The sequence below is a fragment of the Panthera tigris genome, chromosome B3 (genome assembly GCF_018350195.1).
Source record: "Panthera tigris isolate Pti1 chromosome B3, P.tigris_Pti1_mat1.1, whole genome shotgun sequence".
Classification (NCBI taxonomy): Eukaryota; Metazoa; Chordata; class Mammalia; order Carnivora; family Felidae; genus Panthera; species Panthera tigris.
This window is the reverse complement of record NC_056665.1, coordinates 98815111-98839539: the sequence shown is the minus strand read 5'-3', so window position 1 is coordinate 98839539 and position 24429 is coordinate 98815111. Positions and strand designations below refer to the sequence as shown.

The window sequence follows — 24429 nt, the reverse complement described above, 5'->3', positions numbered from 1 at the left end:
GTTACTAGGTGACCTAGGGATAAATAAGTTGGAGAAACAGAGGACCCTATATATACCTTCTCTGAAACAAAGTGTTTAAGGCTCTGAGGAATACTGCAGGCAACTTCCTAAATTTGTTTAACTTAATATTTCTCATATTTACTTGGTCACCGAATACTTTCCCCACCTCTAAGATTTATCTATTAAGGTTCTATAGAATAATATTCTTAAACATACTATTTGAGAAATATGGTTGTAAAACAATCTCCTTGTCAATTTCATGGCAAATTTTTTTCCTACATATTGATCTATTCTAATACTTAGGTCTCCTCTCTGCTATTAAAATCTTTTCAAGAAGAAATACTAAGCTATGACTAAACAAATCTTATTTAAATTCAAACCCTTAAGTGATATTAATCCCAGTGTAATTCTTATTTAAATCTACACTTCAAATTGAGTTATTCCTATAATTTTCCATTCCTAATTAAAACAGTTAAAAGAGGGATATTTCTACTGACCTACTTTCTAGAATTTAAAAAATAAACTAAGGAAAAAAACATCTTCTGGTGTTTGAGATGTTTCTAGAGCTTCATTAAAATAATTTTCAAATTTCATTTGAGTACAATTTTTACTTATTTTATGATTTAAATAATGTAATAAAAAAAAGGTCTGGAAGAGGATTACTGAAGAAAAATTAATGAAAAGCAGTCTTTAAGAAGCAGCACTGCCTCATTGCTGCCTTTTCTGCTTTGAGGATGGCAAACTAAAATGTCCTAAAAGAGAGATAGGATTACGTTTTTATTTTACCCAGGACTGCATTAAAACTGATTAAAAGATTCCAGTGAAACAGCAAAATGCCTATGTCTCTAATACACTCCAGTATAAAATTTAATCTGAAATTGGACATTCCTAGGGAAAAGAATTAGGCTAAATTTATACCAATTTGAGTTGTTGAAATTAGCCTGTGAGCCATTGGCTACCTCTGCTGTGTCCTCAGCTAAGTCCCAACTCGGCCCCAGGAGGGCACATTTCCTACTCCAGGCAGTCCTTTTCTGCCCAGTGATCTTAGGATAGATTATTGATTTTAAGACAGGTATCCATGAACATACCATGTTGTAGGATCAGATTTCCAGGCAACAAAAACACACCTTTAATAATGATCAAACCCCACATCCTGTCGTCTTTATTAATACCCAACTTACAAATAAAATATGTTAAGCTATTAGATTCCCCCACTTGAATTTTAAACCCACGTTATTATAAGTCCCTTACTTCCTGATAAGCCGCACTGGGTAGTTACTTTGTTTCTTTTAAGAAACAGGAAGCTACCACCTGGTATATGTGTACAATGAATAGAGATTTTCATTTTTTTTTTTTTTTTTTAGAAATTATTAGAATTAACCTTTAAAACTGGGTCATCCCAGAATGAAAGTATGACCTTTAGTTTATTATCATGCATCAATAATGGTTATTAGTTGTGATAAATATAGCACACTCATGTAAGATGTTACCAACAGGGGGAAGTGGGTACATGTGGGTATGTAGGGACTCCTATACTCTTTGCAACTCCTATATATTTGAAAGTATTCTATATTAAAAAGGTTAATTAAAAATAAAAGAACTAAGTTACCAGAAATTTCCAACACACATAATATAGTCTCACTTTGAATGGAAGCAAAGGAGGATTCTCAATTCTGAGACTGTCACCCTGAAAAAAGTGAAAGGTGGTAATGTGCTACGGTGATTACTATAAGGCAAGCATGGTTAGTAGTCATATTTCAACAGTCAATAAGGTATCTTTACTACCTAACAAAAACAAGATGAAAAATTATCTTGGAAAGCTGGATCACAAAAAGCCCTTTTAATTTAATGACTATACATTTAGGAAGCTCAGGTTACACACACAGTATTGTATTTATTTGCTGAAAAGCAGAATACAACAGCAATAGAAGACGTGCCCCTGCATCCTTGAGTTGAAATGTAGTTAGGAACATACCACTGCCAAGAAACTTAAGATGATGATATTGCCTCTGCTTCCCAAGAACACACGTATCCTGACGGATTAACTCTCATGGGATGACATAATAGCGGACAGCATTAAGTATATGAATACTGTGGCTAATATCATTTTGGAATAAATAGTATATGGTCTTTCAATGTATGGTATCCTAAAAGTGATATCAAAATGCCTTTGGTAAAATGAGTTGGGTTTTTTCCTCATTCATTTATTCATTCATTCATTCCATGTATATACATTGAACACCTACAATGTACTAAGTGTTGTCGTAGGCACTGAGTATATAACACTGAACAAAACAAATATCCTGCCATGATGGAGAAAGACAAATATATAATGTAGATGGTGATATGTACTGTGAGGAAAAATAAACTCAGAGTAGATGACAGAGTTGATGGAGATAAGGTGGTAGTGTAGATGCTATTTCATACAGGGTAATCAGGGGAAGCATTTCTGGTAAGTAGATATATGAACTGATAACAGAATTAAGAGAGGGATGCCATTTTCTTCCTCCCTTCCTTCCTTCCTTCCTTCCATTTATCCATCCATCCATGCCTCCATCCATCCACCTCGGGAAGACTTTTCCAAATAGAGGAAACAGCAAATGCCAAGGTTCACCTACTGTTCAGAAAAGGCACTGATTATAGCTAACATTTAGTACACACTTACTATGTGCCAGGTGCTCCTGTTAAGGACTTATGCTATATTAAAGAAAACTGTAAACTCTTTGCCATGCTTCCCATTAAGAGATGGGATCTATTTCCCCTTCCCTTGAATTTGGGCTGGCCCTGTGACTGACACATATTCAGTTAGAAATACTGCTTCATGGATGACTCATTTGCGCGAATACACTTTGTTATTTCAAAGCACTATCTTTACACTAACAGTTCAGTAGCTTATGTTTCTTGTCTGTCTCCCCTACTCAGACTTCATTTAACCTCCGATTGGCAGGTGTAGTATATGCTCATTAAGGGAGGGATGTTTCACTTACTACATACATGTCCTTGGACAAGGAAGATTCTATAGCAGGGTTTCTTAACCTTGGCATTATTGACATCATGGGTAAAATATCCTTTGCACTGTGGGACATCCTGTGCATTGTAGGACGTTCAGCAGCATCCCTGGCCTCTACTCACTAGATGTCAGGAGAATCCCCCCACCTCCCAGTTGTGACAATCCAAAATTTCTTTGGACATTGTCGAATGCCCCCTTGGGGAAAAATCCCCCACTGTTGAGAACAAGTTTCCTTAGAGTCATTACTTTTTAGCATCCAGTTGTTTTTAAAATACATACACATCTTGTTTTATTGCACTTTGCTTTACTGGACTTCACAGATGATGTTTGTGTGTGTATGGTTTTGTTTGCTTGTTGACAAATTTAAGGTTTGTGGCAAATCTGGTTGGCATCACTTTTCCAACAGCATTTGCTACCTTTGTGTCTCTGCATCACATTTTGGTAATCCTCACAATATTTCAAACTTTTTCATCATTATTATATTTATAACGGTGATCTATGATTAAAGATCAGTGATCTTTAATGTAACTATTGTAACTTTGGGGGAGGGGTGCCATAAACTGTGCCCAGATAAGACAATGAATTTAATCGATAAATGTGGGTGCTCTGACTGCTCCACCAACCAGCCATTCCCCATCTCCCTGGCCTCTCCATTCCCCATGAAACAATATTGGAATAAGGACAATTAACAATCCTACAATGGTCTCCAAGCGTTCATATGAAAGGAGGAGTTGCACGTCTCTCACTTTAAATCAAAAACTAGAAATGATCAAACTTAGTAAGCAAGGCATGTCAACAACCAAGATAGGACGAAAGCTAGGCCTCCTATACCAGTTAGCCAAGTTATAAACGCAAAGGAGGAGTTATCAAAGGAAAAGTGCTATTCCAGCGAACACACAAATGATAAAAAAGCAAAAAAGCTTTACTTAGAGGTCTGGATAGATCAAGCCAGCCACAACATTCTTTTAAGTCAAAGAGTAATCCAGAGCAAGGCCTTAACTCTCTTTAAGTCTGTGAAGGCTAAAGGAGCTGAGGAAGCTGCAGATGAAATGTATGAAGCTAGCAGAGGTTGGTTCATGAAGTTTAAAGAAAGAAGCCGTCTCCATAACATGAAAGTACAAAGTAAAGTAGCAGGTGATGATGTAGAAGCTGTAGCAAGTTATCTAGAAGATCTAGCTCAGGTGGCTACACGAAACAGATTTTCAGTGTAGACAAAACAGCCTTCTATTGGAATAAGATGCCATCTAGGATTCTCATAACGAGAGAGGAGAAGTCAATGCATGGCTTCAAAGCTTCCAAGGACAGGCTGACTCCTCTCCAGGGGCTAATGCAGCTAGCAGGTGACTTTAAGTTTAAGCCAATCCTCATTTAGCATTCTGAGAATCCTAGGGCCCTTAAGAATAATGCTAACTCTACTCTGCCTGTCCTCTATAAGTGGAACAACAAAGCCTGGATGACAGCCCATCTGTTTACAACATGGTTTATGGAGTATTTTAAGCCCACTATTGAGACCTACCACTCAGGAAAAGATTCTTTTTAAAATATTACTGCTCATTGACAGTACATCTGGTCACTCAAGAGTTCTGATGGAGATGTACACTGAGGTTAATGTGCTTTCATGCCTGCTAACACAACATCCTTTCTAAAGCTCATGGATCAAGGAGTCGTTTCGACTTCCAGGTTTTATTATTTAAGAAATACTTCCCATAAAACTAATGTTACCATGGATAGTGAGTCCTCTGATGGACCTGGGCAAAGTCAACTGAAAACCTAGAAAGGAGTCACCATTCTAGATGCCATTAAGAACATTCGTACTTCATTGGAATAGGTCAAAATATCAATAAGAACAGGACTTTCGAGGCAGCTGATTTTAACCCTCATGGATGACTTTGACGGGTTCAGTGGAGGAAGTAACTGCAGAGGCAGCAGAAATAGCAAGAGGACTAGAATTAGAAGTGGAGTCTGAAGATGGGACTGAATTGCTGCAATCTCAGGATAAAACTTGAGCGGATGAGGAGTTGTTTCTTATAAATGAGCAAAGAAAGCGATTTCTTGAGATGGAACCTATGCCTGGCAAAGATGCTGTGGCAATGACAACAAAGTATTTAGAATAGGATACAAGTTTAGTTGATAAAGCAGCAGGAGGGTTTGAGAGGACTGACTCCAATTTTGAAAGAAGTTCTACTGTGGATAAAATGCTATCAAACAGCATTGCATGAGACAGAGAAACTGTTCGTGAAAGGAAGAGTAAACTGATTTGGCAAACTTCATTGTCTTATTGTAAGAAATTGCCACAGTCACCCCAACCTTCAGCAATCACCATGCTCATCAGTCAGCAGCCATCAATGCAGACGCAAGACCCTCCAGCAGCAAAAGAATTACGACCTGATAAAAGCTGAGATGATAATTAGCATTTTTTAGCAATAAAGTATTTTTAATTTAGGTGTGTATATTTTTAATACATAACAATATTGTGTACTTAACAGACAACAGTATAGTGTAAACATAACTTTTATATGACCTGGGAAACGAAAAAGTTCATCTGACTCACTTTATCACAATATTCGCTTTTCTGCAGTGGTCTGAAACCTAACCTGTGATAGTTTGAGGTAATGTATGAGTAATATACAAGTTAGAATAACTACATTTGAAATGTAGTTATTGAATTGATAAAAATGATAAGCTTGTAAAGTGGGGATATAGTAAGAGTTAATATGATGTGCTACTTAAGAGCATGGAGAGGGGCGCCTGGGTGGCTCAGTCGGTTAAGCGTCCGACTTCAGCTCAGGTCATGATCTCACGGTGTGTGAGTTCGAGCCCCGCGTTGGGCTCTGTGCTGACAGCTCAGAGCCTGGAGCCCGTTTCAGATTCTGTGTCTCCCTCTCTCTCTGCCCCTCCCCTGTTCATGCTCTGTCTCTCTCTGTCTCAAAAATAAACAAACATTAAAAAAAAAAAATTTTAAAAGAGCAAGGAGAGACTGCCTAGATTTGGATCCACCTGAAACACCGGAAACCCAGGTGCCCGTGGGCAAGTCTCTTTACTTCTTCGTGTCCATTTTTCTCACCTCTGAAATCAAATTGTCGTGAAGATTATTAAATTGGCTACTCATTTACTACCAGGTAACATTATTGACATCATATTACAGAAAGTAAGTGGAAGAATGGCTTTTTGTGTAATACGTGGTGTTGAGTTCTAAAAGAAATTGTGTTTTTCTCTTGTTCGTAGCTAATAGATTATCTCATTTCTAAATTTAATGATGACATTTGCTAGACACACCGTGGGGCTGGGAATGGCAAAGCACCTTCCAATTAAAGTGGACTTGAATTGGTGCCAACTAATACTTAACATACTCTAAGGAATAAAACTATGCAGCCAGTCCTACAAATGTTTGTACCTTTGACCCAAGAATCTGACTTCTGGGGACAAAATGTGTAAGAAGGAAACAACCAAAACACATCACACTTTTGATCAAAATTACTCACTGAACTATTATCCATCAGAGTAAAAACTGGGAAAAAAACTAAATAGTCTAACAATAGGAATTGATTAGTAAATTATAGTACATCAATAAAAAGTACCATTTATTGAACACATTCTTCCCAAATCACAAATACCCACTGTAGCCCCAAATTACTCTTTAACTACATTTTCAGAATAGAACTAGCAGGAATAAAGAAAGCCCCTAAATCAAATAGGTACAAAGAAAGACAGTAAAAAGACAGTAAGACAAGGAAGGAAGGAAGGAAGGAAGGAAGGAAGGAAAGAAGGAAGGAAAGAAGGAAGGAAAGAAAGAAAGAGAAAGATAGAAAGAAAGAAAGAAAGAAAGAAAGAAAGAAAGAAAGAAAGAAAGAAAAGGAAACAAAACAAAATGAAACAGGGAGGGAAGGGGGGAGGGAAGGGGGGAGGGAAGGAGGGAGATCCAGAGTATTCTGTTAGTCGGACAGCATGTAAACTAACTGGAATTTGAGTCCTCCAGCACTTCGTTTAAGTATGCTTCTTCTCGTCTCTCACATCATTTCTAAATTCTGGCCTTAGAGACCTTATAATCTCTATTAACACAGTAGGAACAATAGGAAGGAATACAACTGTATTTTAAGTTCAATGCTAAAGTGTGTGGTAAAAAGAAGATTGTATCTGGATTTGTGGAAAGGCTGTGAACAGAGGGAAGTGCAGCACAGAGGAAAAATGTCACAGAGGGAGGTAAAATGGCTTGTATGCAGTGGGGAGAAAAAGAAAGAATTACAAGGGTGTAAAGTCATACAGATAAGGGCCCCGGCTAGGGAGGCAGGACAGAGGACCGAGCCCCTCAAAAATTCAGTGTTGCTGTCCCATGATGCAAACTCAGACTGGACAGATGAGAAATCAGGCTGTGGAATGTTCCCCTCAATGATAAGGCATTTCCTTCAGTACCCTGACCAGGTTTCTGAGGAGACTCAGAATGAGGAAAAGACAGTCTCTTCAGTAAACAGGGCTGGGAAAACTGGATGGCTATAGGCAAAAGAATGAAACTGGGACACTTTCTTACACGATACAGAAAAATAAACTCAAAATGCATTAAAGACCTAAATGTAAGACCTGAAACCATAAAACTCCTGGAAGGAAACTTAGGCAGTAATTTCTTCAACACTGCATTTAGCAACATTTTTCTAGATGCCTCCTAAAGCAAGGGAAACAAAACAAAATTAAACCATTGGGACTACACCAAAATAAAAAGCTTTTGCCCGGTGAAGGAAACCATCAACAAAACAAAAAGGCAACCTAATGAACGGGAAAAGATATTTGCAAATGATATATCCAGTAAGGGATTAATATCATATATAATGAACTTGTGCAACTCAACACCAAAACCCTCAAATAACCCAATTAAAAAATAGGCAGAGGACCTCAATAGACATTTTCTGAAAGAAGACATATAGTGATGCTCAACATCACTAATCATTAGGAAAATACAAATCAAAACCATGAGATATCACCTTACACCTGTTAAAATGGCTAAAATCAAAAAGACAAGAAATAACGAGTGTTGGCAAGGATGTGGAGAAAAAGGAACCCTCATGCACTGTGGGCAGGAATGCAAACGGGTACAGCCACTGTGGAAAAGAGTATGGAGGTTCCTCAAAAAATTAAACATAGAATTACCCTATGACTCTGTAATTCCACTACTGGGTATTTACCCAAAGAAAACAAAAACACTAACTCAAAGGGTGCAGTCATGCACCCTTCTGTCTGTTGCAGCACTATTTACAACAGCCAAAATATGGAAGTAGCCCAAGTGTTCATCCACAGATAAGTAGATAAAGAAGATGTGGTACATATGCATACAATGGAGTAAAAGCCACAAACAGGGATGAGATCTTGCCATTTGCAAAAATATGGATGGACCTCGAGCGTATTATACTAAGTGAAGTAAGTCAGACAGAAAAAGCCAAACACCGTATGATTTCACTTATGTGTAGAATCTAAAAAACAAAACAAACAACCAAAAAGTAGAAATAGATCCAAAAATACAAGAACTGGTGGTTGCTAGAGGAAAAGGGGGTGGAGGAATGGGCAAAATGGGCGAAGGAACATGGAATGAACAAGTCACAGGTATAAAAGGGACAGCATACCGTAAAAGCATTGTATAGTGACAGAGGATAGCTATGCTTGTGGCGAACATAGCATAACGCAGAAACTTGCCGAATCACTATGTAGTACGCCTGAAATAATGCAACAGTGCATGTCAACCATACTTCAATTGAACAGAAAAAGCAATGGGATCTTTACAATTATTTTAGATATTTCAAAACCCCTGATAAAAGCTGGTATATTTATCCATGGTAGTATTTCAAAGAAAACTAAAAGATCATTCACTTAAGTCATTTTCATACCAGTTTTCAAGTGCTTATTTTGACGGCACATTTGGTTTTACCCGCCAGATTTAAAAAATGAAAATTCACTTTGACAGACAATCTTTTCATAAGGCCCAAGGAAGGTGGGGGAGAGGAAGGGCGACAAAAATGATCCCAGGGGTCGAAAGGCTGTGATATAGTTGCTACATATACACTTAAAAATACTCTTAGTTACAAAAAATGTATATATATTCTTCCTGTGTCTAGTCTACCATTCTAGTGCCTTTCTCCTCTCCCGTACATCGTCACTGTACTCTCTCCTTTGGATTTCTAACTGTTCGGTCTTGTTTCACTCTTCAAGGCCGCCACCCCCTCAAGGCTGCCAAGGTGACCTCATGAAACTGCACATTAAATTTTGCATATCACATCCCAGCTCGCACATTCTTTCATGCCACAGCACTTCCACAGGACAACTCCTAAACTCTAAGGCACAACCTTTCACCTTCGCGTTGTATCCAGCCTCCACGTGGCCGTTCTGTCAACTCGTGTTGTACATTACTACAGTTGTTTTCCTCAGAGTTCTCTGAACAAATCTTACTGTCATATGTCTATGCTTTTGAGCATCCTGTTCCCCCTGCCTGGATATCCTCCCTCACATAGTATTCACCCATGTCCAAAAGAAGAAGAACAAAATACTGTATCTTCGTTCTCTCCAGAAAACTCAAGATACTTGTCCGGGCAGCATGCCTCCACATGGCTAGGCAGCTGAGGGGCATTTCACTTGCACTCTTATCACCCTTGTACTTGTTGGCAAGTTGTCCCCCCCACAGAGAACTGGAATGTCCTCCAGGATAGGATGAATGTCTGTGGTAGGCAGAGACATTGGGTCTCTAATAGGCACACAGCAGGACGCCATGAGTAAATTATTTATCAATTCACCAGAAATGTGAATTCTCTAGCAATTAAGATTAAAATTATGTTTTTAAAGAAGCACTCTCCAATCCCCACCCTAGAAATGGGAGTCAGTATTGGTCACAGCTTCTTGAATATTTTCTGCATGTTAGTTACAGAAGAAAAGGTGCATATTTTTCCTCATCTTTAAATGTGATAGCCAAACATAAAAGAAAATAATCTCCAAAACTATCAACAAAATACAGTTTCTAGGAAAGTCTCCCTGTATATCAAGTTAAGCCAACTTACGTGAAAGCAAATATATAGAAAGATACATTGGCTGGGATGCATTATATTGTAAGTACCAAAAATATCAAACTGAAACTTGAACTCTGTAGCCAAGTTGCCTGGGTCTGACTATTAGCCATCTACTTCCTAGCTATGTGACCTTGGACAAATGCCTTTGCCTCTCTCTACATCTCAGCTTCCATATCTGTAAAATGGGAATAACAACAGTAACTACTTCAAAGGATGATATAAGGTATATGGTATACACTACAGACATGTTAACTATTAGTAGTTAGGCTAGTTAAATGCTATAAGGGAAATTTATAAAAACCAAAGTAACTTGAAGGCAACAAGCAGGATGAAAGGCCCCGTGGGTAGTTTGATGTGGTAGTTTGAGATGTCATCCAGAACCTAGTTTCCTCTTGGTACCTTGGAATCACTCCACTTTAAGGCTTGCTTCTCTCAAAGTGGCCAAATAAACCAGAATGCGGAGGCAAACAGGAGTAATGATACTAATCCTAACTGAATGTCTCAAGTCACCAGCACGCACCACCCCCCCCCCCCCCACTCCTGACACACACACAATATAGGGCAGGGGCCTGCATGGATTAGCTGAGGCCACCCAGGGCCCACCTCTAGAGCTAGAGGTAGGATCAACTTCCCCTCAAGTACATAGACATCAAAACAAAAATCTGAGTACATTGGAAAGCCTGGGAGATGAGGGGAGATGCTAGATAGGAACCAACAAGAAGAACAAAGTCAAGGGTAAAATTCATGAATTTTAAGCCAGAGAAACTTGATTTTGCATAGCCATCTGAATTCAAAAGTCATATCGGGTTTAGCAACCAGGCACAAAAATTCCTTTCAACCAAGATGGATTTCTAGCATGACATCGCCAACAAAAAGTGCTGTTCTCAGGGAAAATCCTCCAACTTAGAAGCATCTGCTTCTAATTTCCACAATGAAATCTTTGATTCCTTCATTCATGGGACTTGCGCTCAATTCTCTCTGACAGTGGAACTGCAATTTTCTTGATAATGATTTTGCTGTGAAATTCTCATTATCTGGTAGAAATATAGAAATCCTTCTATTACATAGGAACCTTAACATTAACTTTACTTATTTTTCCTCTGAAATATATATTTTTTTTTTCCAAAGAGACTTTAGCACCCCTCAGAAAGACTGAATTAAGGATTTGGAAAGTTTCTAGCTTTAACACTGCAGAAGGACTTTTCATGTTATTAAACAGTTCTTAACAACAACAAAGTAAACACACACACCAGAGAGGCAAAAGTCCATTGACAGAATAAATAAAATACGGTACATTAAGGCAATTCAGCAGTGAACATTAATGAACCACAGCCACACGTGAACAACTGTGAATCTCAAAGACAATGTTCAGTGAAAAAACAAGTTACAAAAGAATATATACAATTCTTTCCTGTGAATAGAAGTTCAAAAATCAGGTGATGAAACAATAACTCATTCAGGGATACAGAATATATATTGGTAAAACTGTTAAGAAAGGTAATGAGTAAGTTCAAAATGGTGCTGGATGGGGTAGTCTGGGAGCAGGAGATGTCTTCAGAAAGGGACAGGAGCTACAAAGGAGCTAGAGAATTATTTTTCTTATACTTGATAGTGGATATAATGGTGTTGATTACTATTACTGTTTAAAATGTACACAGACATTACAGGCATTTTTCTATGTGTGTATTTCATAATTAAAAAAAATTATCAGAGGTACTGTTGTTTAAAATGCTGTAAACAACTACATATTGGTGACTAAACTTGAAAAAGATATATAAAGTACGACAAGTATGCAATCCTGTTAAAATAAATAGCCTGTTACTTTTAACATAAATTGAATCCTTTGAGGATCCTATGCAAAGACTTTACAGCAAACTAAAATAATCTTTATAAAATATTATTGTACCCACTACATAAGTGTTTTCATGGCCCAGAAGTGGGAAAAAGCCTTAGATATTCTGGTGTTGTTAATGAATTTTTACAGTATTTACAAGTTAGTAGTAGGCATATGTATTAATTTCTAAGATTCTATCTACTACTAAATGGAATAATAATGCAATAGAAGAACAACCAAATGAAAATTTGACCACTGTATCGGATCTCACAGATGATCTACTCCAATCCCTTAATTCAATTTTATTTTGTAAGTTTATTCATTCATTTTTGAGAGCCAGCAAGTGAGAGCACGCACAAGCGAGGGAGGGGCAGAGAGAGAGGGAGACACAGAATCCGAAGCAGACTCCAGGCTCTTCTGAGCTGTCAGCACAGGGCCTGATGCAGGGCTCGAACTGACAAATTGTGAGATCACGACCTGAGCTGAAGTCGGACACTTAACCGACTGAGCCACCCACGCACCCCCCAACCCCATAATTTTATAGGTGAAGAAACCAATGTGGTGAGAGAATGATCTGCCAAGGTAATACCAGTTAGTTTTAGGTACCCAGTATCCTTTTTTTTTCCCCAGGATTTTTCTTCTCTAAATTCTGTTCAAAAACTCCCATGAGTAGGAAACAATTTAATTTAATCTAGTCTCTCTTCAAAAAGTTCATTTTGATATAAAGTTAAGAAATATGTTAAAATGATTTACTAAAGTGAATGTACTCAAATGCTAATAAGACCTGCCTTCCACCCTGACAGTTGTAGCATTATATGTAAAGAAGTTTATGAAGCCAGAAAAAGAGTGTGAGGTGCTAGGAATCCAATTTTTACCTTGATACACATAAATGATGGGCTGCAATTACTCTGTTAACCAAAGGGTAGCATTTGCATCAGGGCACACCCTCACACATGTGCCCATACTGTTCATGTGCCAAACGTGCAGAAGGGCATGAAGTAAAACTCATGGGTCCAGGTACTCTTTACAGTAAAAGATCAAAAGCACAATCTACAGACTTCAAAGTAAGCAATTCCTCTGGACATTCTAACAAGGCTTTATACTGCTACAAAAGTTCTTATTCAACACCTCTTTGGGGGTTTTGCTGTGAGTAAGGTAGAGACAAAGTTGTCACGTAAACTTATAAAGATATCTGAAAATACCAATTTAAAAAGTCAGAGAAAACAGCTATTACTATTATTATTATTATTTATTTATTTTTTTTTTTTAGTGAGAGAGAAAGAGAGAGCACACATGTGCACGCAGAAGCAAGGGAGGGGCAGAGACAAAGAGACAGAGACAGAGAGAGAGAGAGAGAGAGAGAGACAGAGAGAGAGAATCCCAAGCAGGCTCCATGCCCAGTGTGGAGCCCAGTGTAGGGCTTGATCTCACGATCACAAGAGCACGACCTGAGCTGAAATCGACAGTTGTACGCTCAACTGACTGAGCCATCTGGGCACCCCAACAATGATTATTTTAATCATTAAAAAAAAAAAGTCTAAAACTCTGACTTACAGTTTTAAAAGTCCTTGCTTAAGAAAACTGATAAAAATGTTCATTTTATATAGGGCTTCCCAGTTATATATAGCTACCCCATCCCCCCTGGGGCATCATCCAGTCATTAGCTAATCTTCTCCAAGGAGACTGAGGTGATTTGTGCTATTCTGGAGAAACACAAATCCAAGACTGTTAAGATGAATGTGAGGAACATCACTGGGAGCCACGGCTGCATCCCTTAGGTTTTCCCCAAGGTAACCTTCAATCAGAAGTTGGCTCTCTTCTACCTGTCATCCAGCGTTTAATTCCCTTAGCTTACTTGTAGAAGATAACCACCATAAATTTGCCAGGTCCATCAAGTGTGAAATCTCATTTTCAAGTAGTATTTACCTATATAGTAATATTCTATTTCCCATACACCAACTCACAGACCTTGTTTCTAGAACTCTTCTCAACCAGGTTTTGAAATAAGAGACCAAAGCCAACCTGAGTGTTACCTTATATCCCAAAGAGAATAGAAAAAAAAGTCATTTAACAGTGAATCTCTGCACTCTCTGGTGAAGTCCACACTGTCGAACAGTGAGTCACTGAATAGCCCAGTCAAGTTGTCTCCATTTGACCTACCTGTTCATTGGATTTTCTGGTTCTGTGATGTGCATCCCTCTGCATACTGCCAAAAGACAACATTCCTCCTGATACTAATCATCCTCTAATGCTGTGAGAGAGACTTAAAAGCCTGATTTTTAAAGGGTGTGGAGGAAGGAAATCAGAATTACAAGTTACCCTACAGTGACAGGGTTAATCCTCCATGAAAAATGGAACCACAACTCAACGCTGAAGTTAAAAACAAACCAATCAAACAAAAAACAGAAACCAACCTATCTCTGTTTAGCATTGCTTTTTTTTTTTTTCCAAATGGCTCTAATCATCCTGGAAAGGCAGCTAGTTCTGAGGCTGACCTACAGACTATTATCCTGAGTAAACCAGAAGAGCAGCCTACTCCAAGGTCAGCCATTCTTCATGGAAGGACTACTGCCCAATACCAGTGGTCCATCACTGTCCTCCTACTGCCTTAATTCTACCAAGAAAATGTTACATACTGCCAACAAATGCCATAGAATCATTATCACCTCAGATCCAGAGGCAAAACTATTCAAGTATTCAAAAAGTCCTCATTAAGAGATGAGTGCCTATTTTCCTTCATGACCTTCACATTTGGAAAAGTGAATTAAGAAAATACGTTGTTGGTACTAATCATGGGCTCTCTAGGGAAAGCTGGATGAAAATTCTTTTTCAGATAAGATTTGGAAAGTTGTAGGTTGTCTGCTGGTAACCCTCGATACAGTTGGCGATAATGAAGAGACAAAATCCTGAAAATCCTTCTAAGGAGTCTTTCAAAAACATCTTCCAATTGCGTTACTCTGTCTGGAATTTGGAAATTACTTGCTCCTAGAAGTCATGACAGTTTAAGAAAAATCTACAGTTAATATTACACTTAATGGTGAAAAAGTAAATGGTTTTTCCCTAATATTGGAACAAAGCAAGTATGTCTGCCCTTTCGACTCAAATTCAAAGTTGGAAGACTTAATATCTGATTTTTCAGACTTACTGTAAAGAGTACATACATTACTTAAAGCAGTATATATTTTTACTTTTTTTTAAGTTTATTTTGAGAGAAAGAGAGCATGTGTGCATGTGTGAGCAGAGGAGGGGCAGAGAGAGAGAGAGAGAGAGAGAGAGAGAGAGAGAATCCCAAGCAGGCTCTGTGCTGTCAGCATGGAGGCCCATGTGGGGCTCAATCTCATGAACTGTGAGATCATGACCTGAACTAAAATCAAGACTCAGACGCTTAATGATAGCCACCCAGGTGCCCCTAAAGCAATACAATATTGGCCTAAAGATATGTCAGTCGATGGAATAAAGAGTCCAGATACAAACCATATATCAAAAGTCATTTGATTTTTGATAAAGGTGCCAAGGTACTTTACTGAGGGAATAAACTTAGAATTGATTTCGGCCCTAATACAAAGATTAACTTGAATCATAGATCCAAATATAAAGGCTAAAACTGTGAAACTTACAGAAAACTTCTAAGAGATCTTTGTGATCAAAAATTTTTTTAAAGGAAAAATTGGACTTCTTTACAATTAAAATTTCTGCTCTTTGCAAGTCAGTTTAAAAATGGCAATGCAATCCTCAGACTGAAAAAAATATTTTTAAACATTTATCTAATTAAAGACTTAAATCCAGAATACATAAATAGCTCTTACTAACAGAAGAAAACTCACTTAAAAATATGGCCAAAAGATTTAAACAGTCACTTCACAGGAAAAGATACACAAATGGCAAGTAAGCATTTGAAATGATGCTCAATATTATTAGTCATTAGGAAAATGCAATTAAAAACTACAGTGAGGGGTGCCTGGGTGGCTCAGTTGGCTGAGTATCTGACTCTTGATTTAGGCTCATGTCATGATCCCAGGGTTGTGGGATCAAGTCCCACAGTGGGCTCCATGCTGAGCACGGGGCCTGCTTGGGATTGTCACTCTCTCTCCCTCTGTCCCTCTCCCATACTCACACATGTGCGCTCTCTCTCTAATAAAAAAATAAAAAACAAACTACAGTGAGATACCACAATGCACACCCCTAGAATGTTTAAAATTGAAAAGACAGAGAATACCAAACCTTGGTGAGAATATGGAGCAAATAGAACTCTCAGACACTGCTGGTGAGAGTGTTAAATGATATATAACTACTTTGGAAAACAATTAATAGCTTCTTATAAGGTCAAACATTCATTTATCATAGAACTCATTCTTAGGTACTTGAGTAAGATAAACGAAAAGATACATCCACCAAAGACTTACACTTGCAACCCTTATCAAAATACCTATAACACTTTTCACAGAACTAGAACAAATAATACCACATGGAACCACAGACTCCAAATAGCCAAAGTAATCTTGAAAAAGAACAAGGCTGGAAGCATCACCATCCCAGATTTCAAGATATACTACGAAGCTGTAGTAATCTAAACAGTATGGTACCAACATAAAAACAGACACATAGATCAATGGAACAGAATAGAGTCCAGAAATAAACACATGCTTATATAGTCAATCTATCACAAAGGAGGCAAGAATATACAATGAGAAAAAGACCATCTCGTCTCTTCAATAAATGGTGCTGAGAAAACTAGAATGTTACATGCAAAAGAATGAAACTGGGCCACTTTTTAACACTATATACAATAGGACTAAGGACCTAAATGTGAAGCCTGTAACCTTAAAGCTCCTGAAAGAAAATATAGACAGCAGTTTCTTGGACATCAGCCTTAGCAACATTTTTCTAGATATGTCTCCTGAGGCAAGAGAAACAAAAGCAAAACGAAACTACTGGGACTACACCATATCAAAAGCTTTTGCAGAATGAAGGAAACCATCAACAAAACAAAAAAGGCGACTTAATGAATGGGAGAACATATTTGCAAATGATATACCAGAGAAAGAGTTCTATCCAAAATATACAAAGAACTCATACAACCCAACATCAACCCCCCAATAATCCAATCAATCAAGAATGGGCAGAAGACATGAATAGATATTTTCCCAAAGAAAATATGCAGGTGGCCAACTGACACATGAAAAGATGCTCAATGTCACTAATCATCAAGGAAATGCACATCAAAGAAATGTCAGCTTACACCTGTTAGAATGGCTAGATTCAAAAGACGAGAAGTAAGTGTTGGTAAGGATGTAGAGAAAAAGGAATCCTTACGCACTATTGGTGGGAATGCAAATTGGTAGAGCCACTGTGGAAAACAGTATGGAGGTTCCTCAAAAAGTTAAAAACAGTTAAAAAAAAGTTATTATGACCCAGTAATTCCACTACTGGGTATTTACCCAAAGAAAACAAAGACACTAATTCAAAAAAATATATGCACCCCTATGGTTGTTGTAGCATTATTTCCAATAGCCAAGTATGGAAGCAACCCAAGTTCCATCCATAGATGATAAAGAAGGTGTGGTATATGTGCACAATGGAGTATTACTCGGCCATAAAAAAAAAAAAAAAGAATGAAATCTTGCCATTTGCAAAAAAATATAGATAGACCTAGAGGGTATAATGCTAAATAAAATAAGTAGGACAGAGAAAGACAAATACTGTGTGATTTCACTCACAGAGAATTTCATTCATGGAATTTAAGAAACAAAACAAACAAAGAAAAAACAAAAAGAGAGAAACAAAAAACCAGACTTTTAAATACAGAGAACAGGGGAGCCTGAGTGGCTCAGTCAGTTAAGCTTCTGACTTTGGCTCAGGTCATGATCTCACGGTTTGTGAGTTTGGACCCTGCATTGGGCTCTGTGCTGGCAGCATGGAGCCTGCTTCGGATCCTCTTTCTCCCGGTCTCTCTGCCCCTTCCCTTCTCTCTCTCTCTCTCTCACTCTCTGTCTCAAAAATAAACAAACACTTAAAAATAAATAAATACAGAGAACAAACTGGTGGCTGCCAGAGGGGAGGTGGGTGGAGGGATGGGTGAAATAAATACAGGGAATTAAAAGTACACGTATCTTGATGAGCATTGAGAAATGTATAGAATTGTTCTATTATATTGTACACCTGAAACTAATGTAAAATCATATATTATACTTGAATAAAAATTTTAAAAATATAAATGAACTGGTGTGCCTCAAATTAAAAAAAAATTTATACATGAACATTCATAGTAACTTCATTCATAATAAACTTCCATTCCCAACTGGAAACTATCCAAATATCCATTAATAGCAGATGAATGAACAAGTTGTGACAACTTAATATTACCCAATTAAAAAAAAAAAAAAACTTGATATATGCAACAAAATGCATGAATCCAGAAAGCATTATGCTAAGGGACAGAAGCCAGATACAAAAGCAAAGCACAAAAAAACTACAGGTCACATGATTCGATTTACATGAAATTCTATAAAAGGCAAAACTAAAGATCAGTAGTTGTCATGGATAACTGGGGTGGGAGGAAGGAGAAAAAGGAGAAAGTGGTGGAAGAGAAGAGGACTAACTAAAAAGGGGCTGAAGAAAACTTTTTGGCATGACAAAAATGTTCTATATCTTGACTTTGACACTGGTTACATAATTATACACATTTCTCAAAAGTTACCAAATTATCTACTTAAAATTTGTGAACTTTATTTTTATTGCATGCAATTTATATAACTAAAGATTTAATTTAAACAAATATAATGAATCTACATGTTCATTGAAGCGCCTTATGTGTTTAAGTAACACCACATTACTTCAAACCCTTTGCTGCATGATGCTGGTATTATTACCTAAACTGGCTAAACCCATGGCTTCCGAAAGTTTAAACTTGACCTTAAAAATTGAAAGGTAGGAATTCATGGTGATTTGGAAAAAACACTACAATTTTAAACGATACTAAGTAAAACCAAAAGTTAGGGCCTTTTGATGTTTACCAATGGTATTACCTAGCAAGAATTCCGGAGAGATAAAAGAAAATTTCTTGTTAAACAAAAATAGCACAGCAGAGTTTTAAACAGGTAGCATTTCACATATCACATGGTTTAAGTGTTCACTGGTTTGTCTGTCTCCCTCATCAACCAGGCTCTAATTTCCAGAGGACAGGTCCATGCCTTGTTCATCATTGAATTTCCAGCAAAATGCTTGGCATATAAATAAGAGTTGAATGAAAGAAAGATTTGCAGATGTTCTCATGCTAAATTCGGGTTCATTTACAAAGTCCACATGTCTAAAACTTCCTACAGAAAGGCCTGTAGTATGTTTCCATAAAACACTAGCACTTAAAGATTATAATGTTCTAAAGGGAAATCAAGCAAATGTATTTAATGTCTCACCTTTAAATGTACAATGTGCCATCATTCCAAAAACACCTTTACTCTAATTTTCCTTTATTAACCAATCCTACAAATTACTAGAGGTTTTTTTCAAGGTAACAGCTGCTCTGAACAAAGGATTAATAGTGTGAAATTTTATGCATGTCTTGCTGTCTTCTAATAAAATCCAATGATCAGGAATTTTGTGTCAAGTTAAATGCATTATCACAGGAAGTATAGTATGTTTGAAAAGACTACCCTATCTAGTTCGGACTGACACAAAAAATTCTCTACGGCAACATCAGTGTAAGCTAATTAAGGAACAAAAGTTGATTTAGCATTGGGCAGAAACCAAAATTGACTTAAAAAAATACTAAAAAAAAAAAAGAAATCAAAATGTCACACCGTATTTTGCAAATACTCTAGAAATATTTTATCAACAGGATGACTGGTAGCAAGAAAAAAGAGCACAGGCCTCAGAGTCAGAAGAGTATCATGTTCTGGTTTTTCACCAACTATTTCAGGTAAAGTTGTCAAGTCATACAAATTATTTAACCTTCTCATCTGTAAAACAGGGACTACTACTCTGAGGATCAAATAAAGTAACCTACAAAATGTCACATAGAGATAAATTATGATGATGCTGGAATATCTAGTTAAAGGAAAGACATGCTCACCTTCCTTTAATTTTTGAGAAAGGTAATATATACAAATCATGGTTCTTAATCTGATAAATACCATGTATCCTTGCCCCACAAGTACGCATCAATGTTTCATTTTCCAGTGTCAGAGTCTCCCGCTCACCACCTGCAGTCCAGGGTAAACGCTGTAACAATCGCTTCTTTCTCCTGCCCACACCTATGGGTAGTAAATGACCACCCAGATAACATCTATGATAAGACCCTGAGGTGTCTCCATGGGATACCACATTTACAGAGCACTTTCAAATGCATTATTTCATCTCAGTAGTATATCCCATTATCTAACAATACTTTAAGATGTGTGACCTTGGCATCTGCGTGGCTCAGTGGGTTGGGTATCCCTCTTGATTTGGGCTCAGGTCATAATCCCAAGGTTGTGAGATTGAGCCCAGTGTCCAGCTCTGCACTGAGCATGGAGCCTGCTTAAGATTTTCTTCTCTCTCTCCCTCTGCCCCTCTCCCCTGCTCATGAGCTCTCCCTCTCTAAAAAATAAAAAAAAAAAAAAAATCTGTGACCTCACTCAAATATCAGATGTAATTCAACTTCTCAACAATGACTTATTATAATACCAAACTCTAATGACAGAATTCTTAATCGTGCTGTATAGCTACATTTCTATCTGCATTTAGGTAGAAAAACCTTATCAATTAATATGCATACACCATTATGAAATTCTATTATTTTACTTTACATTTTAGCATCTCAAAGAGAATTGAGAGAACACTATTTATAGTTATTCTTATGATTACATAATTATTCCCATAATCAAATACTTATATATATGTATATATATACATATATATACATATATTTATATGTATATTTATTTTTAAATAAATAAATATGTATATACATATATATACACATATATTTATATTTATATATATTTATATTTATATATATTTATATACATATATACATATATTTATATGTTTGTATATATATACACATATATATGTATATATATATATACATATATATGTATATATACATATATATGTGTATATATATATATACATATATATATAAATTATCATAGGAAGCTAATCAATGACATCTTGATTTGTTTCTTTGAGGAAAATGTCCTACTTCATAACTACACTCTATTGGTAATTTTCAAAATTCAATCTTTGTTTAGTTTTTGAAAACTTTAAATTTATATTTTTCACACAGATACAATTTATATTTTTCAGTGTGACATTAAATCTAACTACATATTACTGTTATGAAAGTTATATTTTGTTCATATGTCAGATTTGGGAGATACACAACATGGATTTTTATAAACACAGTTTTTAGTTTGTTTTATGGATCAACTGCTCCTGGCCTGTGAAAGGTTTAAATTCATAAAGATACTTATAAAATAACTTTATTAATATCCTCAGGGGAAACACACACACACACACACACACACACACACGCACGCACACGCACAATTTGAGTAGAAAAGAAACTAGGAAGGAGTAGAATCCTTGTACATGATTTTAGTTAAATTCTTGTCTGTGAGCCTTTTCATCCCATTATAGAACATACGACATGCAGAGTTGTTTTTTTCTTTGTAATAGAGGATACATAGGCGATCAGATGAAGCAGGAACAGAACACAGAGGGTTGAAGAAACAGAAGGCAGGGGAAGTTAAAACTCACATTCATAAGGAGGTCAAGACAACAGCAAAGATGGGTGGCGCAGCAAATATAAAAATTTCATTTAGAAATAATCCCAACTTTTTGACCCCACCCCCAATATGAAAGTAAGATAAGACTATATCAACTATTTTATAAGAAATTATGAGGTCCGTTATCATCTCGCTCCTAGGCACAGGGCCAAGCACATCAACTCAAATGGTGGGAGGGTCGTGTCATTTCAGGACTACCTCCTCACAGGCAATTCGATCATCACAACGAGGGTGGACACCACCACATGTCAAACCAAGGAGGAAAAACTGCAAGAATGGTTGAATGGGCGTTTCCAGTGGATTAGGCTCGTGTCTTGGGCCCCAGTGCGTGGTGTACCATCACTAAGAAGACATCTGGCATGAGGAAACAAGAAACGTTGTTCTGATGCAGGCTGGGAGGAAATCCCTAATTGAGGTATTTCAAGAGACCTTGTTTTCTTGCACTGAGAAATCACATAATTTCTATTGCTGCATTCTATTATTAATGCTTAAAATCCAATCTGTATTTATGGTCTTTTGAAAGTTTACGGAACAAAATTTGTATTCTTTATGGCCTTTTGAATGTTTAAGCAACAAAATGTGTATTTCCAACGCCAATATTAAATATGAATACATGTCACTATTGTGCTATTGATATACATCATTTATACATCAGACTCGGGAGATACACACAAACACAATTCTGTTAACTTTTTTTAATGGGTCAGATGCTTCCTGGACTTGCTGAAGGCTTAAATCTAGACGGCAGCTCTCTCACATCATACAGATCAGAAAGAATAAAGCCACAACACTGTTGGGCTGAAGTCAAGAGTCAACAGTTTTATAGGAGCTATGAAAGAATTCAAGAGAGTAGAAATCACCTCTTATGTGTCCTCAAACAGTACTGCCTACCTGGGAAGACATGACTAACATCCATAACACAGACAATAATATCATACCAGAAAAAGATACACAAACTCAGTCACCACTGCAACATGTCTGGTCAGGATTCAAGCACTAGAAAATGGAATTCAGTTGACCACAACCAGGCTACACAAGCCCCCAAACATTTCAGAGCCTTTCCCAACCCCTTGGCAATTGAGAATTTGTTTCAGGCCCCTCAACTGAAAATAGTTCATACATTAAAATGCATTAATTTAGATCCTTTATCTATAATATGGTGACTACAAATTTCCTGAAAACGTATTGGTCAATTACGAGTCTAGTTCAAGAATACATAAGCCAACCAATCATTAAAGGCAACTTTGTTTTATAAGTTAACTAACTTTCATCAGCTTTCCCTGCTAGTTTTTACTCTACAACTAAAATTCATGAAAACTTCTCTTTATATTTCTGTAGGCACCAGTAAAAGCAAATAATTTAGTAAATAACATATCATCTGTTAAACACCCTCTTCACAACTTAAAACTGACATGGGCTCAGTTAATGAATATTTAAGGTTAAAAAGATTTATCTGGTACTTATTTTAAATTCTACATGACATTTGACATTTCTTAAAAACTATTTCCTGATCTGATTTCCTTAAATTTCCTTAAGCTCACATCTGAAAATCTTGGGTGAATTTGAACTAAAACTTACTTCAGTATGTTAATTTTTCTGAGTCTCTTTCTATAATTACCAGTAACATGAGTTTCTCAACAGAAATTTCAGACATGGCACCACTACAGCTGACCTTTGTTTCAGTGTGATGCAAAGCTATGCAAAAAATTAACTTTACCACTATATTTAGATGGATTTAGTTAAGTATAGAATTCTATTTTCTTTGGGGGGAAAAATGCCTAAAGCATTTCTGATTGCTGTGATAAAATATATACACCACACAAAATTCCACTCTATTTTTTGGCTCACATATGCTACTAACGTTACCTCTGAGGTTTTTCATAATACCCTATTACATCACTCCAAGATCATACTAATAAACTATTAGTATTTTTTAGTCACGGGCTTGGAAATATAAAATAAAGGTACGATCCACTACTCACTCTTGAGGGAATAAGTCAGTTTATTTTTTATATCCTACTTTCGGAAGCCATAAGAAATGTCCTCACTGTAAACATCTTTAAAATAATTACAGTTTCATAAAATAAAAGTTAGTTTACGAGTTAGCTATATCTGAAATTTCTAGCCCAAATTCCTTTTTGTCTTTCATTTACTTATTTAAATAGAGTTCAATTCAGGTACCAAACAAAGTAAACTCTAGAGTTATAAAATATAATTCATTCTTCATGGGGCACCTGGGTGGCTCAGTCAGTTAAGCATCCGACTCCAGCTCAGGTCATGAGCTCGCAGTTCATGGGTTTGAGCCCCGTGTGGGGCTCTGTGCTGACAGCTCAGAGCCTGGTGCCTGCTTTGGATTCTGTGTCTCCTTCTCTCTCTGTTCCTCCCTCACTTACACTCTGTCTCTGTCTGTCTCTCTCTCTCAAAAATAAAGATTAAAGAAAATAAATAATTCATTCTTCCTCATTAAAGTAATGACTGTAGCCAATGGTAAGTTCCTTAGAGATTTTTTTAACTCTTATTTTGTCACAGAAATTACCACTTATTTGTTTCTAAGGTTAATTTTTTTTTTTAATTTTAACGTTTATTTTTGAGAGAGAGCGAGACAGAGCATGAGCAGAGGCGGGGAGAGAGAAAGAGAGACAGAATCTGAAGCAGGCTCTAGGCTCTGAGCTGTCAGCACAGAGGCAGACACGGGGCTTGAACTCACGAACCGTGAGATCATGACCTGAGCCAAAGTTGGACACTTAACCGACTGAGCCACCCAGTGCCCCTCTAAAG

The 24429-nt window shown here is 37.0% G+C and overlaps 1 protein-coding gene across 3 annotated transcripts in view; it reads right to left on the bottom strand.

Moving 5' to 3' along the window:
• The window catches only part of FRMD6 (FERM domain containing 6), an 80898-nt gene that overhangs the window by 43416 nt on the left and 13053 nt on the right, over window positions 1-24429 (bottom strand). Inside the window, exon 1 of one of the 3 annotated variants that reach the window (XM_042989693.1) lies at window positions 19953-20164. The exons of the other annotated variants lie outside the window; for them this stretch is intronic. The gene's annotated coding sequence lies outside the window, so the exon portion shown is untranslated. Of the gene's footprint in view, window positions 1-19952; window positions 20165-24429 lie in introns of those variants that run through there. 3 annotated transcript variants of the gene reach the window in all.